The following is a 19,096-nucleotide window of genomic DNA, read 5'->3' on the forward strand; positions in this document are numbered from 1 at the left end:
CATACTTTCTTCTCTCTCTGCTTGTTCTCTCTCTTCCTTCATCAGTAGGTTGGTGGTGATAACACTGCTGCTACCAAACTGGTGTATCTCTTATATATTATGTCTTATGTTTAAAGTTTCTGACTTTCTGTGTTTCTATGATTATTTTACTGTCCAATGTTGGAATTCATTGAAATCACTTAGTCACCCACCTTGCTGAGGTGCAGTCTTCCCACTTTATAATCTTGAGCTGAGGAATTACTGGGAAGTACACCCTTCCTCTAATCTGCCATGTTCAACTACCAAGCTTATTGTGTTTCGTATTATTATATTCACTCCACTTTCTAATGATTGTTATTTGCAAGATCTATCTTTTTTCATCCTTTTCTTTTTTTTTTCTTTTTTTGATTCTAGAGATCGAACTCAGGATACTTGACCACTGAGCCACATCCCCAGCCCTATTTTGTATTTTATTTAGAAATAGAGTCTCACTGAGTTGCTTAGTGCCTCGGTTTTCCTGAAACTCTCTTGAACTTGTGATCCTCTTGCCTCAACCTCCTGAGTCACTGGGATTACAGGCATGCGCAACCGTGCCTGGCTCAACCTTTTGTCTTTCAACCTATTTGCATCTTGAATTCTAGAGGTTTTGCCTGTAAATAACAATTGGATTTTTTAAAAATATCCAGGCTGACCATCTCTGTCCTGTTTATGATTATTATTGATATAGGTGGATTTAAGTTGCCATTCCTCTTACTTTTTGATTCCTATATTTCATATCTTTTTTGTCTCAATTCTTTATTTACCACTTTTATTTTACAAACCATTTTCTTATATGTTATTTTATTTATTTTATTCTATCCTATGTGTATTTTAAATTATTTTCATAGTGGTTACCGTAGGACTTACTGTATTAATCTTACTGTCTATCTTCTTATTTATAGTAACTTATTTTCAGTGAGATATATAAGCATTATTCCTATGTAGTTCTATTTCCTTTTACCCCTTTTGTGCTATTATTATAAATATTACACTGATATGAAACATATGAATGCATTAGCATAATTGTTACTTTTTATAATTGTATGTTTATTAAAGAAGCCAAGGGATGGTAGATGTTTATAGAGTTTTTTTTTTTAATATTTATCATTTCTGGGCTGGGGAGATAGCTCAGCTGGTAGAGTGCTTGCCTCACAAGCACAAGGCCCTGAGTTTGATCCCCAGTACCGCCAAAAAAAAAAAAAAAAAAAAAGAATTTATCATTTCTGCTTCCCTTCATTTTTTCTTGTGGGTTTGAGTTACCAATAGTGTCTTTTCCTTTCTCTTCTACAAATTTGTGCCAATGATCCTTGTTTGTGCTGTTACTCTCAAATATATAACATTTTTATATGCTATATGTTCCACAACATAATTGTTTACCTATTTTATACATTTGCTTTTTACATTACTTTGCAGATGATATGAGTTATGCTGCTTATATAATTGCACATGTATCTTTGTTGTCACTCTGTGTTTCTAATGTGGCTTTCTATTTCCATCCAACTTTGCTTGCTTTCGGTCTGAAAAACATATTTTGTTACTTTCCATTTTGCTACTGTCCCCAGACTTTGGTGAGCCATTTATTATACTTGATGAAGTATTGTATATCTCTGGATTCCAAATTTGGTTTAATGTTCCAATTTTTGATGTGCCCATGTCCTTTACTCAATATTGGCCTTATTCACTTTGAGTCTCTTTTAGCTCTCTTGTCACCAGCCTTTGGTATACTGTCACTATGTCCTTGGGGAAAGTTCTAGGGACGACATCAACTGTTTGGTGCATTTCAGTACTGTACTCCACCATTCTAGTCTACATGTAGTGGTTAAAAGTTAGTATATATTATTAGTTGCTTTATTCTTTTCCCATTCTATAAAAAAGTTTACTACTTCTGTCTTGCTTGAAGAAGAAATCAAGTGTCTCTCATTAGTCTTAAAAGGGTTCGTATTTTTATGAAATTCAGGTGATCTGACTGTCTTTGCATCTTCAGTTCCCTAATGTGTTAAAATATGGTCACTCTGGTATATACAACTTGTTCTCATTTCTAGGAGAGAAACAATATTCTGTTATTATTTCCTAAATGGCAACCAAATGTAGAAGTCTCCCATGTAGTATTTCATTTTGGTTTTAAATTCACATATTTTTCTTCTACACACTAGCCTCCCATTTAAACTTTGAAAAGAAGTTTCCTTCTGTGATTCTGTGCTTTTGTATGAAAAGACAAATTTTAGTGTAATTTCCACATGTAGGTCATCTCACCTGAGAGGCCTCATTTTGGGGAAAAAAGATCTTTAGTTACTTGTTGAATTAGAAATAACTCACACCTGAAGTAAAATATTGCCATTCTAGTTGTGGTAATAAGCAAAAAGTTATTAGTGCCAAGAATAAATACTCAAAGTCTGGTATTTATCATTGTTTCCCTTTAATTTTTGAACTGACAAATGATAATTGCTCAGGCAATTAAAATAATTAGGAAAATGTGAAAGCACAAAAGGAGAAACCTTTTAGAAGTGCAATTTAAATGCATAAGGAAAGATTTTTGTGTGCTTGCTGCACCTTATCCCAAAGCAGACTGATTACCAGGTGTTTTCTGTGGGTGGACTACTGATCAATCACATGCCATCTGAATTCTGTCTGGGAACAAGGCCCATTGGAAGCATACTTACTCAGAAGGCAAGTCTAGTTTTAAAGAAGGCTTATGTGCATCTAAGGATTCATATTCTGTAAATGCCTTGGTAATAAAGAATGGTTTTCAGAACCTGCATTTTTCAATATGTTATACATTTGGAATGTGTTTTTCAAATACACTATTTTATCTTTAAGTAAGGATAAGAAAAACATGAATAACATCTTTAGATGGTCTTACCATTTTAGAATGCTTATCCATTTTGTGAGCTACACAGGGCAATCTGAAGGAGACTGTGAAAAATAATAGAAGATTGACAGTGGCTTTGTGAAAGAAATGACAGTTTCTGTGAGGAACAGAATATTTCTTGGTAAGATAGGCTAACCTTAATTTAGAGAGAATACACCTTAAAATCAATCAAGTGGGCATTAACTGCGAGAACCACGTTGGTGTTTGTATGCCCAACTAACACTTAAGCATTCCATTTTCTGATGGGATAGTGACAGCTAGGATTGGTGTCAGAGATTGATGATACCAATTTGTGAGGATAGACTATCTTAGCATTAAATAGATGGCATTTTATTACAATTTCATAAAATTTGTTCTATTAGGCATGTCTTATTCAGTTCAAATATACTTTCTATTAAGTTCTTCATTCAGATTATTGCAGTCAACTACTGATAGTTTTATGTACCAATACCAAATTATTTATCTCAGGTAACATTCTCTTGATTTAACTAATTTAAAGGTATATTTCTTATAAACTAAAATTGGCCTTTGCTACATTAGAATTTTACATTTCTCATAGAAACTCATTTATCATATTATACCCCTGTCATGCAGGACATGAAATATTTTGTGCACAATTCCTATTCATTTATTGTCCACGCACAAGGTGAAGTTAAATGGATTTAACACATAGCAACATTTAGAAGATGATGAGGTTCAAAGGGAGAGTATTCAGTGAATTTGGACAAGAGAGGGTTTCACTAAAAATGATGCTGATACTGGGGTCAGCAGCAATCATTTGGTAGAGATGCTTGAATGTGATAGCTGAGAGGTTTATTTCAAAATAAATTATTATGCCATTCTACTTTCCATTACTTGAACATGATGAATGATACCAAATAATTGACTTTGATTTGAAAAATCACTCTCCCAAATGATATTTAGAAAGTGTGTAGAATAATAACACCAGTCAACAATTTTTATTGGCTACTAATTTTGTTTATGTTGATTACATTATTAAGCAAAGATATGTGTCTTCCCTGTATATAGCATACTGTATGTTACAGAGAACACTTTACTAGGCATTGTAGAATAAATGAAGTGTCTGTTAGTAAACAGAAGGCACAGTTTTAACCTAGCAGGTAAGCGAGTGCATGTGGATATAATGTAAAAATTAGGTGTGTATATATAAAAAACAAAGAGTAAAATGATTATAGTAAACTTTACTAGATAAGATGCCAACTTAATTGGCATGCAAGTTAAAACACTTACAGCCTTAGCAGATATGTTCCATAAATAGAACTATCTTGAAGTTCCACTAGAATCCCCTTTCTTTTCAACAAAGCAATTCATTTGCCTTAACCTGCTATAAATGGAAATACTCTTACAGGTACATAAATGAGTTTTCAGCATACTTTCTCTGAAGATTTTTACAAGTTCTTTGCATTATAATTTTTCATTCTTGAAAGTGTATCACTTACTGAGTAAAGAACTAAACTGGACTACTAGTGATTTTCTCAGTGTTAGATGTCTAAAATAAATTGGAGCTATTTAATTTCTCCTTAGTCTCATCCAAGGGACTGGAATGAGGGTCATCATACTGTGAATATGTAAATGTTGAAAACCATACCATGAATATAAACCTTCAAAAATTCTTGCCAACAATATGTCCTAGCCTCCTTGCTGATAAAGGCCTTGAATATTTAAAATATCTTTGCTATAATTTGGACTGCTTTGGGATCAGGGCTATGAAATGCTGAGTTAAAATGTGGAGAAAAGATTTGTAATTTGTGATACTGGTTGAAAAATATATTTTCAAAGTCTGGCAGCAAGAGTCCCTCTAACCAGTTATATAACAGTTCCAAAGTTGGGTTTAGGTATCAAGTTCACTATGAAATAAATTTGTTTTATGTCGTATGTTTTTCTGATTATACTCATTAGACCTAAAGATAGATGCCATATCATTTTGAATGTAAGAAAAAACCTAAAAAGTTCAAAAGTTATTTACCTATGCAAATCAGTTTCAAAAGTAACATTTTAATTTGAGTCACAATTTGAGCCTAATCAGAAGACTTTTCTATGAAAGTCCCTGGGGTTAACTCTGTAGGTGTTTTGGAAATTTAAACCTTCTTATATGTTTCTAATGTTTATTAACTTAAAGCCCATAATATCTTATTTTTAAAAAGCATGACCTGCAAGCTAAATGAATACATAATAAATATGTGCATTTCAAGGGTAAACAGAAGAGAGTTTGCATTATTTTAAAATTGCCCTTCCCTGCTATGATTCATATGCCACATAGACTCTATGATGGGACTATGAATCCATTTTTCATACCTTTCAAAGAGTTCTAAAAAGAAATTCTTCAATTTTTAGTGAGACTTTAATAAACCATGATGGCATTCTGGAATATATCTAGGATGGAATTTCTTTCTAAGCTATTTTTTGAACAGAAACTCTTTTAAGCCAGGAGCTCTTACAGGATATACTATGAAGTCTGTGGCCAGGTGCTTCAATGAGTAATCCATTCAGAACCTGTGCTTCCACAATGAATCATTTAGTAGTGGTTTAAATTGAGTGTGCTATAACTATCTATAGTTTATTCATTTGAACTACGAAGTTTAAATAGGTGCAGTAGTATACCTGTTCTTTCAAGCTGTGTTAGTAGTGTGACAGAATCTAGAATACAAGAAATGAGGGTTGCTGTTTGGTCTCTGATGAAGTGGTTTAGTCATGGGCCTTTTTGAAGTGAAAGAAAGGAAGACTAGGGGTGTCAGTTGGAGATACTGATACTTAGGTGATAGGTATAGCCAATGTTAGGTGTTAGATATTATAGCCAGTCTTATTCCTAAGAGGGAAAAAAAGCTCCAGTGGGATTGTGTGAGTACACATTTATAGTAAACTACACTTGGATCAATGTAGACAGAATTAGAAATATTAGGGATGTATACTTACGACTATATTTCGCCCAATCCATTTGCTTACCACTTATGCCCAGATATATGTATGTGTGTGTATACAGGTGCTCCTGAACTTCACAATGGGATTACATCCTAATAAATCTGTAATAAGTTGAAAATATCATAAGTCATAAATACATTGAATAACCTAACATACTTCACATCATATATTAGCAACAAGTATACTTTAGATTATCAGTTGTTTCCCCTTGTGATTTTGTAACTGATGGGGAGCTGTGGCTCACCAATGCTACTCAGCATGTGATAGAGTATTGTTGTACATATCTCTAGCCCAATAAAAGATCAAAGTTCAAAGTAGAATTTTTAATGAATGTATATTACTTTCATAGTATTATAAAGTAAAATGTCGTCATGTGAAGCCATTGTAATTTGAGGACTGAATTAGCCCATTTTCTGCACTACAAGGAAATACCTGATGTTTAGAAATTTATAAAGAAATGAAGTTTATTTAGTTCACAGTTGTGGAGGTTTAAGGGCATTGCTAGCATTGACTCTGGTCTGGTGAGGATCTCATGTTAGATGGCATCTTGGTGGGAGCAAGCGTGAGAGGGATCACATAACATTATAGGAAGACAGTGCTATAGGAAGGGCTTGTCTTGCCTCCTGCCCCCTTTTTTAACAGTATTAGGAATTGAACTCAGGGCCCCCTTACCACTGAGCTATACCCCCAGCACTTTTTTTATTTATTTAGAGTCAGGGTCTAACTAAATTGCTGATACTGGCCTTGAACTTGTGATCCTCTTGCTTTAGGTTTTCGAGTTGCTGGATTACAGGCATGTGGACACACCACACCCAGCAAGTCTTCCCAGATTTATAACAACCCTCACATGAGAATGAACTCAGGGTCTCATGAGAACTACATTAATTCTTCAGAACAGTAGCACTCCAAATGTCCTAACTCCTATTGGGCCCTACATCTTGAAGGTCCTACCATCTCAACACTACCACACAGAAGACCAAACCTCTAACATATAAACCCTTGGGGGAAAAACATACCCAAACCATAGCAGGGAAAAATATATATATATACACACACAGATATATATATACACATGTATGCACATAAAATAACTAATATATGTACATATGATTAATATAGATATATCTTCAGATGATGTAGAACTTTTACTACAGCAGCATTATGGGATTGAAACAGCCAGTTGAAAAGGGAAATCGATTACATTGTCTACCTGTTATGAAATTGTCAGTTTAATTAATCGATATATCTAGTCATAGATAATGAGATTTTCATGACATATAAATTCAGAATTTTGTGAATATTTTATTACCAATCCCCATGAGAAAATAGAAATGACACTGTTAACTCTTAAAATAATCCATCTGTTAACAATTTGGTCTACTTCTCTGTATGTTCTCTAAACTCTGATTTTTTCTTTTTATGTTCTTTACGGATAATTTCTCATATATTTCATAAAATTTTTGCTCCCTTACCCTCTACCTATAACTGTCATGTACTCTATCCTTTTTACCTTAAAGGTCTATCTTGTCCAGTGATGTCAACTCTTCCTCTTATGATAGGATGAAATTCAATAGCTTTTATGTGTTATTTCATTAAAGATTTGCTTGTGTGTCTATTTATGTGTATCACTCATATTTAATTTTTGATATGAATTTAATGCTATTTTTTATTTATATGATTTTATACATAAATATATATCATTCAAATTCTGTGTATAAAATCATACACATTGTTACTTCTTCCCCACTTCTTTCCCAAATTTGTTCTTATTCTCCTATTGTCTCTGTTATGATTCTGTCAAATGCTTAGTCACCATATATTAAAATGTAATTATCCTTATTTATATTTTCTCATCTTTCCTCCTTTCCTCAGATATTCAGTGATTCATGAAGTGTAACTTATTTTCCCTTTAAATATTTAACCCATTTCCACTTGTATGTTCTAATACATCATCCCAATTATGGTTCTTCCATTTTCTCATCAATTCTTTCCATGTGAAGTCTGGATATACTTCTTAAAATATCTTAAACTTCACTCAAATTTATCTTCTCAGTAAACCCAACTAGAAGACTTTTCTTTTTCTTACTCTTTGGTTGGTTTCCTACATGCTATTATACCTAACTAGCTTTTCTGCATGTCTAGTTTTTCCTGACAGATTTTTAGTTCTAAGATGTTAGGCACAATAGCATATATATTTATCCCAATCAGGACTAACTAAATTCTTCTGTATGGTAGGTGCTTTATAAATATTTGCCTAAATATATTGAACTTAAGAAATTTTAATAATAAAGATTTGATCGTTGCTTTGAGTAAATAGTTCTTTTTTTCTATGAAGGAAATTATATGAGGAATTACTTTACTAGGGAATATTTATTTTCCTATCATAGGAGGAAATGTAATAGATTTATGTCTTGTTTCCTTATAGCTTTACTCAAGTTTTATTTTTCTCTTTTATTTCAGTTGAATGAACTATTATCAAAGAACAATTATTATTTTGATCAATTGCTGAAAGCAGTACGTTTTTTCAGATGTTGATTACCATAGGCAACCAACAAGTAACTGAAATCACACCAAAGTACTTAGGTGGGGGTAACACTGTTCTGAAATTCCTGAAGTGTGACCTTTTGCAAAATTCTTTTGGCAAGGTACATAATTGTGGGCAGCATTATTTCAAAGGACATCATCATAGTTACCAATATAAAAATAGTCTGATGGCCTTTGAGGGCCATGTACAACTGGATTGCCGGTAGATTTGTCTTTTATGCGACCTTGTCCATCTTTTGTGAAAAGAAAATCTTAGGGATTCATCATTATTCATGTACTTCAATTGTCCATTCCTTTCTTTCTATATATAATAATTTCCCCTAGCATTCTCTTTTCAAAGAGAGGGACACCCTAGAATGAATTTAAACTGAGATTTCCAAGTGGCCACAGTTCAAACTTTGATATTATGGCAATTATCAATCCAAGATGAAACAATGGAACACTTTAGACAAAAGCGTTAATGCTATTCTGATTTTCAAATAGCATAAATAAATTTCAGTTAATTCAATATATATATGTATATGTGTATGTGTATATATACATATATACACATATGTATATAGTTATGGTGATTTGGCCATTAACCTTGGCAATGCCAATCTGTTCTGTTATATTCCCTTAATTTAGTGTTCCTGATAATAGTTAAGTTGTACTTTACAAAGATTCATGCACTACTGCCTTCTTAAAAAATAATAGGCTGGGGAAAGAGAGAAGGAAGATTAAAAGGCTAGACCAGAGGTGGGGAGAGGAAAAGGAACAGTGAGGGGGGATAGAAAGCAACAAGGCAGAAAATTAAAGAAAGGGAATAAATGAAATAAAATAGACATATGCTGGTAAAAATATGAAAAAGTTGAAAAAATAATATGTGTAGAAATATGCTGATACAAGTACCCCAAATTTATGAAGGCACAGATCACTGACTTGAATAGTCATTTTGTGATATCTCATAGGACTCAGTTGCTCCTGGCTGTTGTAAATACATGATTCAGAAACTATATTCAGTTCTTAGACATCCTACTCATATTGTCTACTGGGTAAGCAGTGGGTCATTTGATTTTTTTTTCATTTGGCTACAGTTGATCAAACCAGGAGTATACATCTGATCTAGGGAGAACCATCCATATTCTCCATTCTAGCAATTGTAGTTAGTCCCTGTTTGTTCCTTCCACTGAGATTATCTTTTCAAGCTCAGGGGCTGAGGTAACCATTCTGGGTCAACAATGCTTGGACCATGTTTATAGAAAACTTGAGAAAAATCAATCTTCAGAGAAGAGAGAGAGGCGGGGAGAGGGAGAGGGAGAGGGAGAAAGAGAAAGAGAAAGACTGAGACAGACCCTCAGAGGGAAGTAGAGATAAGAGCTCATGCAGTTCCAAAGACAGGAAAGGAACTAGCTGGCCTTCTATCTAGTTCATATATATATATATATATATATATATATATATCCTGTCATGGGTACCATCTATGTTTCTTTCCTTAGCTTTATGTATCCTTGCAAAAAAGAAACAACCCTATTTTATGTTTAAGGTAGCTCAGTGGAAATGGCCTCAACATCTACTTATTTACAGATCATAATTTGGGAAGCTCTGTACCAAAAGAAAGTTAGGAAAATCAAGATTAACCAATAAATGGTGAGAGCAGGGTTGACTGGAAATGGTTAAAGTTAACAGTAATGAAGCAACAGCTAGGATAGGGCAGGAAATTAGTGTGGATAAAAGTAAGACACTGATATATCAGCAACTTTTTTATGGTATCTGTGTGGTAGAGGCAGGGAAATGATCAGGTTAGCCTAAATGTATAGGGATGGAGTGGAAAGATGCTGGTGTTCAGTACCTCTGCACTTTGCCTGTCTAGATTTACAATCTAAAAAAACACGTACTGTTAAAACAATGTTGATTCTGTGAAATGTATCCACATAAATAAATCTTGAAATCCAAAAATCACTCTTGATTTCCCATCACGTACCAAATCTAAATAATGTCTAAGTTCTGTCAGAACAATCTTCAAAATCTACCTGCAATATGTCCACTTTTCTCTATTTCCATTACTACAGTGGTAATATAAATTTACTTCTTTCCTAAATCACTTTTCTTTTGTCTTCCATCTGCCATTATTTATTCCTTCAAACTATTTTCCCTAGGGAATCCAGGGAAATCTTTTAAAAGTAAAAGAATTATACTCCTTCTCTGTTAAATTATTTTATCATTTACCAGTTATTTTCAGGACAAAGTCCAATCTCTATACCATAGTTATAAGACCCTCTATGATCCCTCAGTTTCATTGTTTGCAATTTTGTGCCTGAATCTTTAGGTATCAATAATATTTAACTACTTGTACTTTTTCACCTATACCTGCATCTTACTCTAATTTTTAAATTCCATACGAAGAAAGAGAACATTGCTGGTAACCTCATAAAATCCTTCATGAGCCCTTAAAGTAATGATTTTCTTCTCCTCAAACCTATTTAGTATTGCCACAAAGCAGTTTTCCTTTATTTTGAGCTTTATTTTAATTTAAGGTATGTGTTGTTTTATGTTGTGTCACTTGCTTTAAATCATGTTTGTGAGATTTATCCATGTATTTGCTTATGATACAGGCTCACACATTTTCATTGCTTATTTGTATTCCATTATATAAATGTGCAACCATTTTTAAATTCATTACACTGTCTTTGGATATTTGGATTGTTTCCAGTTTATAATTATTACAAATTAAACTGTTATGAGCATTCTTATATGTCTCTTGATGCACATGTGCATACATTTCTCTTGGGTAAATACCTAAGAGTAAATCATATTCTTCTTTATGACAACCTAATTTAAATGTCATTTTTCTAAGTAGGCTTATCTACCCCTCAGTCCCAAGTTGTGTTAATTGATCTTGTTCTGTTTGGCCATATATGTCTGTGCTTCTATTTAAGAAAGTACTTAGCAACCTGTAATGAAATATGTTTGCATGCATGTATTTTCCAATAGGTTTTATGCTTCAGCCTTGCATACAAGGATAGACTTTATTAATTTTTGTATCTTTAGCCCATAGTAGAGCTCGTGGCACATGGGCAATCGATATGCATTTACTGAAGTATAAATATTAATATGACCATAAAAGTATAAGACCTGTTTATGAATTGATAGATATTGAGGACTCCCAGAATTTTTCAATCTAATAAATAAATTAACAAAGTTTATGAGCACCTACTATGTACCAGGTCTATGTTAGGGATGCTAAGTCATAGAAAGATTCCCATCTTCAAGTACAGTTTCATTCAGGAGAAAGAATTGGTGTTCATGAAAGTAGCCGAAACCAACAAATGGTAAATTATATAGTATAATAGCTAGTCCAGTTAGATTTCAGGAAAGTAAGGAACTGCTAATGTTGAAGGATTCTATATAATGAATTGCGTTGTGCATTGAATAAGATATGTCATGATTTGGAAAGAATGGTGAAGAGAAGGAATTAGTATAATGATCTCATATCAAAATGCTTATCAAGTCTGTGGACTAAATAATCCTTTGAGACATAGAGTTATGTACCACATGACAACATCCTGGTCAATGACAGACTACATGTATGGTGGTAGTGTCAAAAAGTAATATTGCCTGGTGATATTATAGCCATCTTAGTTTTCATTTCACTCTGTGATGTTCAAACAATGACAAAACCACTAACTGATGCATTTCTCAGAACATATTCCCACTGCTTACTCTTTGACTAAGGTGATGTGGCCTACTCACAGAGATTTCCTTGTCTTGCTAGGTAAATTGACTTTTATTCATTGTACAGTGGGAATCCAGCTAAAGTGTTCAGGAAGGCAAGTGACAACTCTTGGTACAAGATGATAAGAGTCTGAATCATCACAGCAATGCTAAAATATTGAAGATATAGATAAATATATGGAAGTCATTGGAAGGTAGAATAAATAGAACGTTGTGTTAATAGAATATGGTGATGAAAAGGTGCTTTATAATGCAACAAATAGGGTACCACAGAAATGTTTTGCACCCACAAAAACTATGACACTAAATATTTTAATGGAGCATGGTAATATGTAACCATTTTTAACCTTGATGTCTTTCTTATGAGTTCGAGAATATCTTTTAAATCTAGAGTTTGACAACATAATTCTTAAATAGATATGTTACTTATACTGTATTAAAGAAAATTTGCATAGAGTCCTTATCAAGGTTTTATGACTTAGTTTGGTATTTGGAGCATACTTTGTACTTTGAAAAAAAAGGAGAAATAGGCAGTTTTCATCAACAGGTGCAGAAAGGTCTCTAAAACCAAGAGTTCTTAGACTTTAAGGGCTGTGATAATCTATAATGGCTATAAGGTTACTGATGTATTACTAACTGCACATGAGAATTATGGGGATAGGGACAGGAATTCAAAATTGGCATTGCTTAATTACTGTACCTAAGGATTCTGATTTATTTAATCTCATGTGGGGACTTGGCATCATCATTTTAAAAAGGAAAAAAAAAAACCCAAATAGGCCTTGAATTTGGTGATGCCCACTTAGGTGCTGCACAAAAGTGTGACCCATGAAAGAAAAATAATTGATAAGTTTGACTTCACTAAAATTAAACCACAAACTGGGAAAGAACATTTGTAAAATACATACCTGATAAGAAACTGATATCCAAAATAAACCAAATGTGCTTGTAAAACTCAACAATGAGATATAACAGACCTTTTAATTGCCACTTATTTATGCATAGAACATCTGAACAGACTTCACCAAAGAAGATATGGAGATGGCAAACAATCATGTGAATGATCAACACGAAATGTCATTAGGAAATCGAATATCAAGGAAATGAGAGGGAGAGGGGTATGAAAGATGGTGGAATGAGACAGACATCATTACCCTATGTACATGTATGATTACATGAATGGTATGAATCTACATCGTATACAACCATAGAAATGAAAACTTGTACCCCATTTGTGTACAATGAATCAAACTGTGTCTGTAAAAATAAAAAATAATTTAAAAAACAACAATGAGAAACCATTACACAACTATTAGAATGGCTAAAATCAAAATTTGGACAACAAATGGTGAGGAAGATATGGAGCAACTGAAACTCTCATTTATTGCTTGATGGGGATGCAGAATGTTACCCTTTTGAAGACAGGTTTGCATACCCTTAGCATACAATTCAGCCATCTTGATCCTTCGTGTATACCTAAATGAGCTGAAAATTTGACACAAAAGTCTGCACATAAGTGTTTATAACAACTTTATAATAATTTCCAAAATATAGATTTAATCAAAATGTCCTTTAGTAGGTTAATATATAAACAAACTGATATAGCTATACAATGGAATATTATTCAGAGGAAAAAATAAATGAGCTGTTAAACTACAAAAAGTTATTATTGACCTTAAAAGCATAATGATAATGGAAATAAATCAACATGAATAAACTACATATTTTACAATTCCAACTATAATGATATCATGGGCCAAGCATAATTATGGAGACAGTTTAAAATCAGTGGTTGGCAGGAGTTCTTGGAGATGGAGGGGTGAATAGGTGGAGCTAGGGTATTTTTTGAACACTGAAACTAAATTCAGTATGAAATAACAATGATGAATATGTATAATTATGTGTTTTTGACATTTGTGAAAAACCATAAAATGTAAAATAAAATGGATTCTGCTGTCATGCATACTTAAAAAGTACCAATAAATAAAATAGCGATTCCTAATGTAAACTATGGACTTTGGGTAATGAAAATGTATCAGTATTGTTTCATCAATTGTAACTGACATAAGATGTTAATAATAAGGGAAACTGCAAGGGAGAAGAGGTATAGGGAATAAATGGACTTACCTATTGCTCACATCCTGCATAGGTGAGGGAATGGGTACCCATTGGAGGGATGGGCTGACTGTGAAATAAAATCTTTGAAAGTAATACATCAGAAAATAAGACAAAAAGGCAAGAATATTTTTAAAGCAGGGGCATGATCGGCTGAGCCGTCCAAAAGGATCTGACTCTCTAACAAAGAAACAGTCCACACTTGCTTTATTTATAGTGGTACAGATCAAAGGGGATCAAAAGGTATAAGGTTTAGTGTGGGAGGAGTCTTGTTTAGGTGCTTGCTTCTCGGTGGGCCGGGATCTTGCTGTAAGCAGGTTATTTGGCATTTGGTTCTTGGCAGGTTACTTCGATCCCTGGGACTGTGTTTGAACTTGATCTGTGAGCTAGAACAGGGTGCCAACTTGAGATGGGCATTCTAGCACCAGGGGGTTTCCGCCTAGGAGTTCCCATAACAGGGCTTCCCTGTCTAATGGCATGAATGTTGCTCATTTCACACATGGCACATAGATGGCTTCCCGCAATTACCTATATTTTTTCTGTGAACCTAAAACTCTTTAAAAATGTCTATTAATTAAAAACAACTGTGTGGACAGAGCAGAGGGAGTAAGGAGGCTGCATCTGGTTCCTGCTCTCATAGCCATTGCAGTGCATTGAGCTCCACAGAGACAGCGCTGGGGCAAGTGAGAGTCGGACGGGCACTGGGCAACTCTGGGCCTCACTGAGGAAAAACAACTAAACATGGGCAAAGGAGATCCTAAGAAACCGAGAGCCAAAATGTCATCATATGCATTCTTTGTGCAAACTTGCCGGGAGGAGCACAAGAAGAAGCACCCAGATGCTTCAGTCAACTTTTCAGAGTTTTCTAAGAAGTGCTCAGAGAGGTGGAAGACCATGTCTGCTAAAGAGAAAGGAAAATTTGAAGACATGGCAAAGGCCGACAAGGCCCCTTATGAAAGAGAAATGAAAACCTATATCCCTCCTGAAGGCGAGACAAAAAAGAAGTTCAAGGATCCCAATGCATCCAAGAGGTCTCCGTGGGCCGCCTTCTTGTTCTGTTCTGAGTATCACTCAAAAATCAAAGGAGAACATCCTGGCCATTGGTGATGTTGCAAAGAAACTGGGAGAAATGTGGATTAACACTGCTGCAGATGATAAGCAGCCTTATGAAAAGAAAGCTGCTAAGCTGAAGGAAAAATATGAAAAAGACATTGCTGCCTACTGAGCTAAAGGAAAACCTGATGCAGCAAAAAAGGAAGTTGTCAAGGCTGAAAAAAAAGAAAAAGAGGAAGAGGAGGAAGATGAGGAAGATGAGGAAGATGAAGAAGATGAAGATGAAGAAGATGATGATGATAAAAAAGTTGGTTCTAGTGCAGTTTTTTTTCTTGCCTATAAAGCATTTAACTCCCCTGTATGCAACTCACTCCTTTTAAAGAAAAAAATTGAAATGTAAGGCTGTGTAATATTTGTTTTTAAACCATACGGTTTCTTTTTTTGTATAGTTAACACACTACCGAATGTGTCTTTACATAGCCCTGTCCTGGTGGTATTTTCTATAGCCACTAACCTTGCCTGGCACAGTATGGACGTTGTAAATTGGCATGGAAATTTAAAGCAGGTTGTTGTTGGTGCACAAAACAAATTAGTTATACATGGGAACAGTAGTTTTTCATCTTCAGTTGTCTCTGATGCAGCTTATACGAAATAATTGGTGTTCTGTTAACTGAATACCATCCTTTAATTGCAAAAAAGTTACAGCTATTTTGTTGATATTCTGAATGCTTCTAAGTAAATACATTTTTTATTAAAAAACAACTGTGTAGATTATTCTAATGTTCTGTCATAGTAAAGATTCAGTGAACTAAAATTTCTAGTTTTGAGACCTACAAGAAGTTTGGAGGAATTCATCAAAATAGGGAATGTACAACCAGTGTTGGTAGTACATAAATGATGGAGTTCTGCATAGGATATGCTTATTTTGAGTTACTTATGAATAATTAGGTAGAGATATCCAGCAGAAGCTTTTAATTTCCTTCTTATCACATTTTATATAATATTTCAAATTCAAAAAATTTTCCTAATAGCCATTATCAATAGCAGTGTTTGAAAAACCAACCTTAATTTAGCATTTAAAAGCCTAATGGATTTGAAAAGGATGACTCAGAGCAAACTTTTTTTTTAATTGTAAACAAATGGAATACATGTTGTTTTTCTGTTTGTACATGGAGTCAAGGCATACCTAACACTAACCCCTCCCACCCCCTATTATATGTCCTCATCCGCTTATCAGTGAGATCATTCGTCCTTTAGTTTTTTGAGAATGGCTTACCTCACTTAGCATGATATTCTCCAATTTCATCCATTTGCCTGCAAATGCCATAATTTTATCATTCTTTATAGCTGAGTAATATTCCATTGTATATATATACCACAGTTTCTTTATCCATTCATCAATTGAAGGACATCTAGGTTGGTCCCAAAATCTGGCTATGGTGAATTGAGCAGCAATGAACATTGATGTGGCGGTATCTCTGTAGTATGCTGATTTTAAGTCCTTTGGGTATAGGCCAAGGAGTGGGATAGCTGGGTCAAATGGTGCTTCCATTCCAAGCTTTCTGAGGAATCTCCATACTGCTTTCCAGAGTGGCTGCACTAATTTGCAACCCCACCAGCAACATATGAGTGTACCTTTTTCCCCACATCCTCGCCAACACCTATTGTTGCTTGTGTTCTTGATAATTGCCATTCTAATTGGGGTGAGATGGAATCTTGGGGTAGTTTTGATTTGCATTTCTCTTATTACTAGAGATGTTGAACATTTTTTCATATATCTGTTGATTGCTTGTAGATCTTCTTCTGTGAAGTGTCTGTTCATTTCCTTAGCCCATTTGTTGATTGGATTATTTGTATTCTTGATGTAGAGTTTTTTGAGTTCTTTATATATTCTGGAAATTAGCACTCTATCTGAAGTATGAGTGGCAAAGATATTCTCCCACTCTGTAGGCTCTCTCTTCACATTACTGATAGTTTCCTTTGCTGAGAGAAAGCTTTCTAGTTTGAATCTATCCCAGTTATTGATTCTTGCTTTTATTTCTTGTGCTATGGAAGTCCTGTTAAGGAAGTCTGATCCTAAGCCATCAAGTTGAAGATTTGGACCTACTTTTTCTTCTATAAGATGCAGGATCTCTGGTCTGATTTCAAGGTCCTTGATCCATTTTGAGTTGAGTTTTGTGCAGGGTGAGAGATAGGGGTTTAATTTCATTCTGTTGCAATAGTAACAAAAATGGCATGGTATTGGTACCAAAATAGATAGGTAGATCAATGGTACAGAACAGAGGACATGGACACAAACCCAAATAAATACAATTTTCTCATACTAGACAAAGGGGCCAAAAATATGCAATGCAGAGCAAACTTTTAATTAAAAACTATCACTGACCTCAATATTCCATCTGCAGCAACAGTGCTGAAATGCTACCTCCTGCTTTGCCTGTAGATATAGCTTTTGCCACAAAACAATACACTGTCCCTTGATATTGTGATTATTACATTTAAAAAAAGCAGAGAAAAAGAAGAAAATAAGTCCTAAAACAATCCATGCCTTTGGATAACAAAAACATACTTAAGAAAATGAAATGTTTTCCTCCAGAGACAACATTATTTCCTAAATGACCAAATAAAACTTCTGTTAAAAGATATTTCTTCCTTTTGTTTATGTCTACTTAAAATGATTTACAATTCTTTTCAAAGCAGTTAAGAACAGTATTTTGAACTCTGGCATTGGTTTTATTCATTCTTTTCCTTGCTGCATATACTGTAGCAGTTCATCATAATGCAATCAACTTTGGAGCTTAAAATATCCAAAACACTACAGTATTGAAAATATTTGGATTGGTTTGGAAAGATAAAGTATTTTTCCTTTCATTTCTATAAATTTAAAACTTTCAGTCATCTAACACAAGATGATTAAGGTTTTTCTGTATGTGTAAACTGAAATGAAAATCAAGTGATTATTATCCATAAACATTTTAATCCTTCCAATATATTCACCTTGAAAGGCCAAATTCCAGAGGCATAAAAGTGTTCTGATGTGAATTGTCTAGGATATAATTTTTTCTCTCTTTCTCATTTTTCATGCAGACATCCAGTGTATGTTATTTAATTTTTATAGTATGACCATTTTGTATGAAAAAGATATAATATAGGTAGGTATTTGTTTATATAAGACATTTGACCTGTCCATATTAGCTTTAATGAAAATTCTGTTGTGCTATTGAATTGTTAAAAGTTGACATGGCTGTAAAAGAGAATAAATCCTCCAATAAACTAAGCCTAAGTTGAAAATGTTTAGACAGAAAGAAATTTTGATGATTTTAACCCTGTTTCCCCTTGAAGAGTTTAGAAAATCTATGATCCATATCAGATTTTTTTCCCTTAAGTTTACTCTTCTTTGCAGCATTTTCTGCTCTTTGCGGCACTTTCAAAATTTACTTTTGTTTTTGCTTCTCTTTCTTAGATTATAATAATTCCTTCAATACTTTTCAATTCCCTGATCAACTATAGAGTTCAAACTTTTACTTTGAAATAATTGGAGTTTTACAGAATGTTGCAGTAATGTTTATGGAGGTCCCATGTACATTTCGCCCAGTACTAATATTAAGGACTTGTATAATTAATTATATCAAGATCAGAAAACTGATGTTAGTATAATATACAGTACGTATTTAGATTGTGTCAGTATTAAAATTACTCATTTTCATGTGTGAGTGCTATAAATCCACCCAGCCTTATTATCTGCATAGCTTTTTGTTACAATTGCATAATAAAAATATAGAATTGTTCAATCAATTCTAACATTTCAAAAATGTTAAATGACTATAATCCCAGTGGTTTAGG

General features: G+C 33.8%; 1 pseudogene; it reads left to right on the plus strand.

Moving 5' to 3' along the window:
- Positions 1-14,922: 14,922 nt before the first annotated feature.
- Positions 14,923-16,326, plus strand: LOC124971636 (high mobility group protein B1-like; annotated as a pseudogene).
- The last annotated feature ends 2,770 nt before the right edge of the window (positions 16,327-19,096 follow it).

The sequence above is a fragment of the Sciurus carolinensis genome, chromosome X, assembly GCF_902686445.1.
Source record: "Sciurus carolinensis chromosome X, mSciCar1.2, whole genome shotgun sequence".
In the NCBI taxonomy this organism is placed as follows: domain Eukaryota; kingdom Metazoa; phylum Chordata; class Mammalia; order Rodentia; family Sciuridae; genus Sciurus; species Sciurus carolinensis.